The sequence below is a fragment of the Pocillopora verrucosa genome, chromosome 4 (genome assembly GCF_036669915.1).
Source record: "Pocillopora verrucosa isolate sample1 chromosome 4, ASM3666991v2, whole genome shotgun sequence".
In the NCBI taxonomy this organism is placed as follows: Eukaryota; Metazoa; Cnidaria; class Anthozoa; order Scleractinia; family Pocilloporidae; genus Pocillopora; species Pocillopora verrucosa.
The window spans coordinates 17,437,510-17,447,509 of record NC_089315.1 but is presented as its reverse complement, the minus strand read 5'-3'; the positions used below and the strand labels follow the sequence as shown (position 1 = coordinate 17,447,509).

Here is a 10,000-nt window from a genome sequence, read left to right as displayed (position 1 = left end):
AGTTTCAAGAGACGAGCACTATTGCCAACGGTTGTTGACTGAACAAATTTCCTTTGCAGAATATTGACTTACTTTACATGAGGGAACGAAAGCGGCCTCAACTGTAAGTACTTTTTTAGAAATGCTAGGATATTAACCTAGCATTCCTAACATTCCGAGCTGCGCGAGAGTGTCAAAATCCGTGTGTATGTTAGAAATGTCACTAGACCTAAAGTACGCCAGAGGAGGGCGAATAAATATGAGAAGATAAATGAATTAATGCCTGATATCAAAATGTCATCAGCTATTGCTTTTGTTTCACACGCAATCAATAGTGCCTTTATTCCTCGGTCGGTTCCTTTGCGTTACATGTAGATTATAAAGAGAAATATATCCACACGGATTTATTCGCCCTCATCTGGCGTTACTTTAGGTCTAAGTGACATTTCTTGCATTTGCGTTGCGTCCCCCTCATGTTTTCATCTGCAATTTTAAAGAATGACGTACGGATTTTCAAAACTGAAGCATGCTAATAGTTCTCACAGAGGAATAAACCAGAAAGTAGATACTCAATTGCCGGAGGGTATACCAATCGAGACCGTATATTCACAAACAGAGTCGGATAATATCTGACTTGATAGCAGAAAAAATTTGTAAGTTTTCCAAAAAAGGTTTATTAAGTGTTATCCTTCCGCACTTGTCAGACTGTACCCACAGCTCGATCGAGAGAGCTGCTCCTGATCCATATGGGAAACAACTGCCAAGAAAAATAAAACTTTATGGCGTTACTACTTTCAACTCTGGACTCTTGCGATTTATGCCATTTCAGTTCGTCGTACTTTCATTATGACAGCCAAAACATCGAGTGAGGTAATATTTTATTGTACTTGTGCAAGGCATAAAACTACTTCAGTGAACGTGATATGAATATATATTTATAATCATGATGGAAGAAAAATAAAAACACGTTCAAGAAGAAAAATAAAACACTTCACTCCCATTGAATCATGATCCATTTTTTTCCTGCGATATGAGATGTGTCGACAACTTTTCATTCCAGAACCCTCTGGCACTTTGAATTTCTGTCCTTCAGAATTTTCTTAGACCAGTAAATGAGCGAGATTGTTGCAGTTGATATTCAAAAAATACTTGGTCCTCTACATTGGACCAATCATGGTAATCTAACGTAGATGCGCGTCCCCATCCATTCAGAATGATCTTCTTTCCTTTGCGCCTCCGTTGTTACGTTGGTATTGGGCGCAAATTAGTAATTACTTTATCCGAATTTCACTCCTCGGGATAAATCGTTGTGGTCATTGAAGACGCAAATTTTTGGAATACGAATATTTGCATATATTGTAACTGCCAAAAAATACAAATGAACTTTCTAAACTATACGTCATAAAAGCCAATTCACAACTTTTGTTCTGATAATCTTTTTTGCCTTGATCAAATGCTTTCGAAAGGCTTCGAACGAGTAATAGGTACAAATTTTCTGTGTACAACAACCACATTTAAGATAAATTTCCTTTTTAAGCCGCAAATTTCCGGGAGTGGATTCAGTCAAAAAACCATATCACTAAACGTGCATGTATGAATCTGCACAATAAGACATCGATTGCCGGTGAGGACATGTTTTAAAACAGTGTGGCCCAAGAGTTCCAAGGTCGAGTGCAAGTTTGTTTCCGTAGTATTTTTTGAAGGTTTTTTGTTCGAATTAGCAAATTCCTAGACGTTCCAAGAGGCCAATTACGCAGGAATTTATTCAAGGGATGCTTTTATGGACCACGTTTAAGTCACTTGGAATAAGATTTGAAATAAGTACTTGGACTAAATCCTGTATCAAACTAAACTCCACCGTTTTCGGGTGGATTGCGTACAGCTCGTTCCATGTTAAGATGCGGAGAAGGGAACGCAAATGGTTTTGCGCAGTAGGAAATTTATTCACAGACCTCTGTCGGCAGCATCATGCTTCATTTGCTCTCCTGTTTTTGATGGTAGGTAAGTGGAACTTTTCAGCTGCAGATGTGGAGTTATATTTTCGTTTCGCAATTAGTTGACGCGTTCTTCGCATCCAATTTCTGGTTACCTTGCCTGATAGGGTTAGGCTACCTTTTTCTATCAAAGAAACTTGGCCGGCGAAAATCTTGGCACCTTTTGGCAACAGTCTTGTTGTCCGTAGTCCGTCCCCCTTTCCGCCAACCGCTGTTATCCTTGTATGGTAATCATGCAAAGCTGGCTTCCAATTGTCTATTACGCTTCTTGAATTCTATTTATGGCATATTTGTCATCATTATGGAAGTAAATCATTCGTCTTCCATCGATACTGTAAGCGGAGTCCGTTGAGGAATATACAGCTATAAGCACCCTTGAGGTTTGTTATGGACAACTTTGTCTGAACACTCATAGTCCTATCTGGCTCTCATACTTTTTTTTTTTATGGTTTTTTTTTTTATGTAGCTTTCACAAATTTCCCTCTTCACTCTTCTCGCCTAGGACGTTTCTCACTGTAAACTAAGTTTTGGTTTTCTTCGGAGGATGTAATTTAAATTAATTTGTAACTCATGCAATGCGAATTATCCTCAAAATTATCATAGAATCGTGGGAGCTATGAATTAGACAAAGAGAACTAAAGCATTTATCAGGTTATTGGCTTGGCAATTCGGTCCATTTTACAATTAAGTTGAGCACAATGTTTACTTTTTCGTCATATGATCCAAGCAAGTGCAATGGGAGGCCATCTTTCCCATATTCATTTTGCAAGGATAACATAAATGGCACTAAAGAACTATTTACCATATTCTTGTATTTTTAAGCTGTTTACCGGACAATGTTTCAGCTTCCTAAGTGGCATTCTCATTTACACAGTCGCCTTGGGGCCCTTCTCAGAAAAGACAAAGGCAATAATTTGGGACACTCACAGCCTGTTTCCAGAGTTTTCTGGTATAGGGGCAGGCCAAAAAAACAAAAATAAACCCATAAACGCCTTTAGGGGCCATAGTATACTCAACTTTCTATGGTGGTTTTAAGTAACTGTAAAGTCATGATATGAGCCATTGAAAAAAGAGTTTTCCTGGGCTGCTTGTTTGCTCTTTGCTGTGTTTGCCTCTTGTAACTCAGTTTTTTGTCCGTCAAAGTATCAGTTACCTTCTTCGAATTGCCTATTGATTTTTCCTTTCTTAACACCTACCTGGCGTGCATTCTTAGTGGAACCGGAATCTTCTTTGCAGCTTTTTTTCGACCTTGGGCTAAAGGAACCTCAAATCCCGGGTGAGAAGAAAGAGCACCGTAAAGGGACCTTTTGGTAAGAATAGGAAGATATCTTACGATATCTTGAATTTTGTTGAAGTGCTGCATGAGTGAATACTTTTCGTTTGCTTCCTTATCCAGGAAACTTCTAATGGCTAATGTGCGGGCCACCTTTATGCGTGTCCCTTAACTCTTCCTAAATTGTATGCCCGAAGCTCGTTTCCTATAAATTGCCTGGTCATATAATTACGGCGTTTTTATGTGTATATTTACGACAACATTTTTTCCCGAGAGTTTCAGACTACTTACATGATCTAGATTTAGATTTCATAGCTTGTAAAAATGTCCTGTGGCCGACAGAAGAAAAAGGTGCGATTCTACGCATGTGGTGCAAATTTTTTTCCATACTGTCCTCTTTTCTCTTAATTTGTAGAATTCTGCCTGGAATATTCCTGACTGACTTTGGACCCGAAAATGGCGGTAAGTCTATGAATTGCGCAGTTCAGTTGGAGTTAGATGCTTTTGCGGTTGACTACAAAATTGCAGACCTGTCTTCCCTCCAGTATCAAAATAATGTTACAAAGTAATATACCGTATTCATAGGAAACTCCCATTCTCTCTTCGCCTCTTGGAGTGATAGTAACCTGTTTTTTGTGTCCTGTTCATTTATTAACTAAACAATTCCTTTATGCTATGGAACTTTTTTTTAGGGAATACATCATATTGCTTACATAGATCCTTCATGTAATGCAGATTTGGAGACATGTGCCAGTATTCTAATACATATTTGAACTGACAGGATCTCTAATTCTACATTTGGTACTACCATGCCAAGCATTTGGTAGCTTAATGATTGATTGTCTTCTTTTGATTGTCTAGACACTAGAAAAAGGGAGCATTGCTTTACAATTTCGTTGACATGATTAGAACTTCCACCGAATATGAATCAGACCAACGTGAGATGCCGGAGATAGAAGAAGAAGTAGCCCTGAATTGCCTAGAAGAAAACGAAGTCGATTTCAGACGTTCGTTGAGCCTCTATTTTCTGACTTGGGAATACTGACAACACTGGTCAAAATCAGGATCCTTTACAGTCTGCCACTGAGGAAACCACAAAGAATCCAAAAATTGAGGATTTAAAAAGACAATTGATTTCAGAAGTGCAGCATCTAGATCCAGAACGAAATAGGATTCTCTTAATGCGTGTGTTTGATGAACTAATGTTTTGATTACAGCGGGACAGCAGTTTCAATTAACGTTTATTGATGTTACTGGGGATCACTTGCAAGGAACGGCGAAGAAGCCGAAAATGTAACTGGTGTATAGTTCTTGGAGGCTGGACCAGTAAAGATCAAAAACTCCCCTGACGAGGGTAATGGATAGTGACCAACGAGGTGGGTCCCCCTGACGGTAAAAATGGAAACGAGGTGGCATAAATTGGACAAAGAGGAACCAGAATAAATCAATCTTGCTGACATTACTCAGAACTATCCGAAACAGAATTGTAGAGAGGAGGTGAAGAGATGACGGAGAAGACCAGTATGAAACATTCCAGACACATCATTTCCGACCAAACGTACCAAAAAAAACCTGGAATGGTGCATTTACCATATGGCGGTAAATATAGTCTCTCCAACTCTGGAACTTTGAAGATAATGGAAAGTGATGGCGATAAAATAAAGAGCTTTTGTTATACAGAAAAAAAACAGCAAAAAACGACTGTAACTTTCTTTTCTTCTGAATTTTCCGAAACGCCGTCAGTGAACTAGATCGAATTTCCAGGGTTTAAATCTTGATCACGACGCCTGAGAAGACAGTGAAGTGTGGATGTATGCACTCAGAATTAGCCCAAACAAGGGGTTGCCGAGAGGATGAAAGAATAGACAACTTCTGAGAGTGGAAATGATTCGTCAGCTGCAAGAGAAAACCCTGTAACTACGTGGTGTCCCTATTTCCTTTGAAAAATGCAGAACCTAAGAGCAAACCGCCAAAACGAATTCAAAGACTGGCTGAGGGATCCAAGATTGTTATAAGGTAAACCTTTGCTCGTCCAACTTTTCTGGTATTATGCTGGATGTATTTATTTTATTATGATTTGTTCTCGCTACTTCATCTCTTTCATTTTCAGGTTGCTATTATATTGCATGTACACGCCATGCACAGGAATTTACCACTACCTACTTGCCGCTTTTCCTCACAGAAACATTGCTATTTCCTAAGGTATGAAATTGCCCGTCTTTTTCTTTACCTGTGTTTTCCCACTTGAATTGTAACTTTTGGTTTCATATTGAAAAAGGTGTGATCGTCTACATTATCACGATTTATTGTTTATTGTGGCTTAGGACTCTACCCGCCTATTTTCCACTCATACTCTTGATCAGTGGCTCTCTAGCGAGTTCAACATCCGGACAAACTAAACCCCAAAATTGGGAGTAAGGTAGGACGTTAAGTTTGAATCCTAGACTACAGCTTTTGTGGCTGGCAAGTCAGAAGCGTATTTTAATTTATTTTGTGTTGTCTGACTGTTCAAAATTTGCTAACGGCTTGTTCGTTTGTTGTTGTTTTTTTTATCTTTTACAAGTGATTCCTGAATCAAGGAATCTGTTTTATAGCTATGATAAAGTTAACTAGACTGTCTAGCGAGGCTTGAGAACTCGCCCACCCTCTTATCCCTATAGATAAACAAGATAGTCTTCAGTTACCATTGCTCATCCAAGCAGTGGGTCAGACGCTTGTTACAAAGAAATTTCTCTTCGTTGTCGGCTTTCTTTTTGGCAGAACCAACTAACGCCTTCTTTTGTTAAATGAGTCCTACTAACCCGCAAACTTTCCCTTGATTTCCACATCTAGTGTACTTACCTTTTGGCAGTTTGTTAGTGAATTGGTGGGTGCTGTTTGGAGCTATTTTCAAACCATCTCCATCAAACAGTCCCCCCCCCCCAACATATGCACCAGTGGTCATAATAGGGGACGCGGTTTGTCCATTATGCATGTCATGGCTCTTGTCTTCATCATTGAGCTGATCGGGGATTGTAAGGTTAGAGTTAAAAACAAATTACGATATACTTTAAAACAATTACACTCCTGAAGGGTGGTCGATACAACCAGCCAACATCCAATCGGCCGAATCAGTAAGTAAGCATGGGAATTAGGGTCACAATTTGATTGAGTGTCGCACAAAAAAAGGAAGTGATCACAATGGCTTACTAGATAAAACAGGAATGTCTTGCAAGGCAGTCCAATCAGAATGTAACATACAATAGCAGACTGCCTGAAACAGGGTAACCCGTTGAATAATATGACACTCGGTGTCAGTTTTGCTTGTGATCGGTTGAGAGGCGATAGCCGTCTAAATCAACCATAGAGAGGAATTGCTATCGACAGTATTGAGCATTGTTCTAATGTTAGCAACTATGTTATTCCTCTGTGAGTAATTTCAAAAACATGATGGAGCAATTTCCTTTCATGAAAAACAGTGGATCAGTGTTTGCCATTCTCGATGTGATCACCATAGTTGCAAGCGGTTTTTATTTTTAATTGGTAGACAGGAAGTTTACCCATACCTAAAGTGTAAGCGAAAGTCATAGTGTGATGTTTGCCTTGCTGAGAACTATAACAGCAACTTAATACATCTATGATGGCTATACCACAGCTTCTTTTGTGAACAACTCGCAATATAAATGTAATCATGAGTTGCTTTTTGGGCTAACTTTTAAGAACTTTGTTATTTATCAGTATGACGTCGTTTTTTTTGCCAGATTTTGAAATGGAATGCATCGTTACGTAAGTGAATAATTTTTATTAGTTTCTTTTTCCCTAGTTTTGATGAGAACCACGCAAACGATGCAGTTACCAACTATGTGCGACCATGTGTTTGCTTTTGACGACCGTAGTTTTAGCTCTGGTGGGATCCCTATTGGTTTTGTTTTTCCAACCGTCCAATTTTTATCAACAGTACTAGAGGTAAGGACATCATTGGATTAAAAGAGTTTTGTGACAGGTGTAACACACGGAGACACGATTGCACACTTTTCTGAATTTACATTTAACAAATGGTTTTGAAAGTATTCCTTTCTTGCGCTTGTCATCCTACTGAAGACGTAGGCTCATTCACAATGTTTTTTTGTTTCGTTTGGACAGCAGTTATTGTGGATGTACTTCAAAAAATTAATGCTTCATTTGGGACGGTTTCACTGGATTGGGAGGGAGAAAGTATTTTTTTCCCCAAGTCTTATTTAGATTGGCAAGACAGTTTTGAAGTGGTTGTCTGCTGCACTGAATCCTCTTTCTGCCCATCTCTTTTTTTTCTTTTTTAGCTTCATAGGGGGGATGTTGAAACTGAACCCTGCCAACCATCGTTTGTGATGTTCCCTTTCTCCAATGTCCAGCTGAAGAAGCAGCTTCAGTCAACCACTCGGACACTCGTCACAATAACCATAAAGTTACAGTGCATTTTTGTTCGGAGAACACAAAACTTTAACTCGTTTGGAATTGTATTTGTGTAACAGTTGGCTCATCGGCCCTCCCAAGATCACGCCCTTATTTAGCTTCACACACTTCGAATCGTAGATTCTCTCTTTTCACTATTGGGCTAGAATGGAAGAATTTGTGGAGTTAATCCTGGTCAGCCTATGTTTGATATTTTACGATGACTTTATTTGGTTGTCAAGGTAGGAGCATTATCATGCATACAAAGGATTACGGCTGAAGGTTTTTCAAAGTTATGGACGTTATATTTACCTTAGTTTTATTAATGGTTGTGTAGCGTCTTTTGATTAAGCCGTACTCTCTAATATTCAATCTTTGTTAGTTTTTGGTCTTCTTGATTCATCAAGGTAAGGACGCCAGTAAATTTAATTAGTAGACTCTACGTGGATTATGGCTATTGCCTTGTCCTGTATACGCTTTTTGTAGCACCAGAAGACAGTGCTTGCAAAGAGGGGAGAACTTTATAAACTTATGAAAACTATGACTACGTTAGACTCCCGCCTTTGTAGCCATTAATCGACTTAAAACCTATACTTGGAAAAATAGACTGCGTTCCGTGGAATGGTGTGGGAGTATCGTGTGATCAATGAGGGTACACTAGCTTGTTGAACTTCACTACACGATCTCAAAGGATCTTGTAACTGTGAACGCTCTCATTGGTGTATGTTATGCAAGAAAGATTCAGCGAAGCCAACGGGTGAGTTTTGCCAAGAAAATTTAACATGGTATTGCGTGCTTTCTTCTCAGAGCGTCTCATATTGAAACCACGCACTAAATGACTCAGCAAACGTTCCTCCATTGGCAATTCTAGGTGCTCTGGAGTAGCATTGTTGACACTTCAATCAATGTTCAGTCAATGCCTCGAAACCAGTTTTTTTCCTCGTGTGGTCCTTTTCGTGCGTCTTATTCAAGAGAAGCGTTCAGCAACTTCGAGAATGGTTAGCGAGGGTTCCCATTGGCGTGGCCGCTTTGATTTCGGGGAAAAAAGCATCTTCCATTGTCATCACAATAATGTGACAAAGACAGACGATATTGGCTCCTTATCACATTTTCTGAGACTAAATGTTATTCTTTCTGGAAAAGGTTCCATTCCATCACATCCCACAGAAGAGTAACCTCCAATTAAACGTGCTCTAATACTGGAGCGAAGCCATTTTAAATTCCCCTTTCTTCTTCCGCTCCGTTTCCTCGGAAGTGATAATCACGATAATTAGTGTGCTTGACGTTTATTCTAGTTCGAACATTTTAGGAAACGTAAATCATTTTTTCAGTTCAGCCGAATTTTTTTCTATTTTTAGATTTTTCTACATGTTAAATTTTTTCCAATTTACCCTCGGTAACAAGTTTTAAATAAAGCCTGCTAAAAATTTAATACCTCGTCTTCTTAATATGATAGGTTTTTCAGCTTTACAACTTGCCGCACCAGATCGATTAATTTAACCTTTGCATTGAACGTTGCCTTGTTTTCAAGATGTTTCAAGAGCTGGCTAATGAAAGTACCTTTTATAGAACTTGTATAGCGTAGCTTAGCTTAGATTTAAACCTGAGTGGAATTTTCTAGAACTTATACGTCAAAACGTTTCTGCCAATACCTTTAGGGCTAATTATGTGGTCTTGCTATTTACTTGAAACGTGCGGAGGTCACACCTGTGTCTTGTTTCGGATAATATTGTATTAATGTAAATCATTTATATTTTTTTCTAAAGGATAACACTCTTAGTCGTACCAATGCATGCAAAGTGTTTCGCCAGCAACCCTTTATTCCAAGAGTCTGGAATAGTTCTTCCCTGATGTTTTAGCATCTTCAAATGAACTACACGGAATGCTTCAATCCCAGGGAGGTTTTTAAGCAACGTTCTGGTTGAGAGAGGGGACGCCCATTACCGACGGTTGATGATGGAACAAATCTTCCTTGCGAAATAGATATTGATTTCTTTACTTTCAACCGCAATTGTGGAGAGAGGGCGTCGGATTTCATACTAACACATGCTAATACTCTCCCCAGAAGTAGACACCAATTCCTGGGGCTATTTGCTGTGGAAAAGAACTTTATATATTCACATAAGAGTGAAGGTAATTGACTAATTTCCCCGGAAAAGTAAGGAGTTACTGAGAACAGTTTAGTTTTGGGTGTTCCCCTTTTCTACTTTTCCAGACTGTACCTAGAGTTCGATCGATAAAGCGGCTCGGCTTTCCTTGATTTATTTTTGGGAAAAGCACCAGTTAACTGACTAATAAACAAATTACTAGAGAGGAGTCCGCTGCAGCTCGTCTTGCTGTGGAT

At 39.1% G+C, this 10,000-nt stretch overlaps 2 pseudogenes; both read left to right on the top strand.

Annotated features, from left to right (window-relative positions):
- The first annotated feature begins 1,877 nt into the window (after window positions 1-1,877).
- On the top strand, window positions 1,878-3,418 carry LOC136280331 (major facilitator superfamily domain-containing protein 12-like; annotated as a pseudogene).
- Window positions 3,419-3,702: 284 nt separating this feature from the next.
- LOC136280330 (uncharacterized) lies at window positions 3,703-4,664 on the top strand (annotated as a pseudogene).
- The last annotated feature ends 5,336 nt before the right edge of the window (window positions 4,665-10,000 follow it).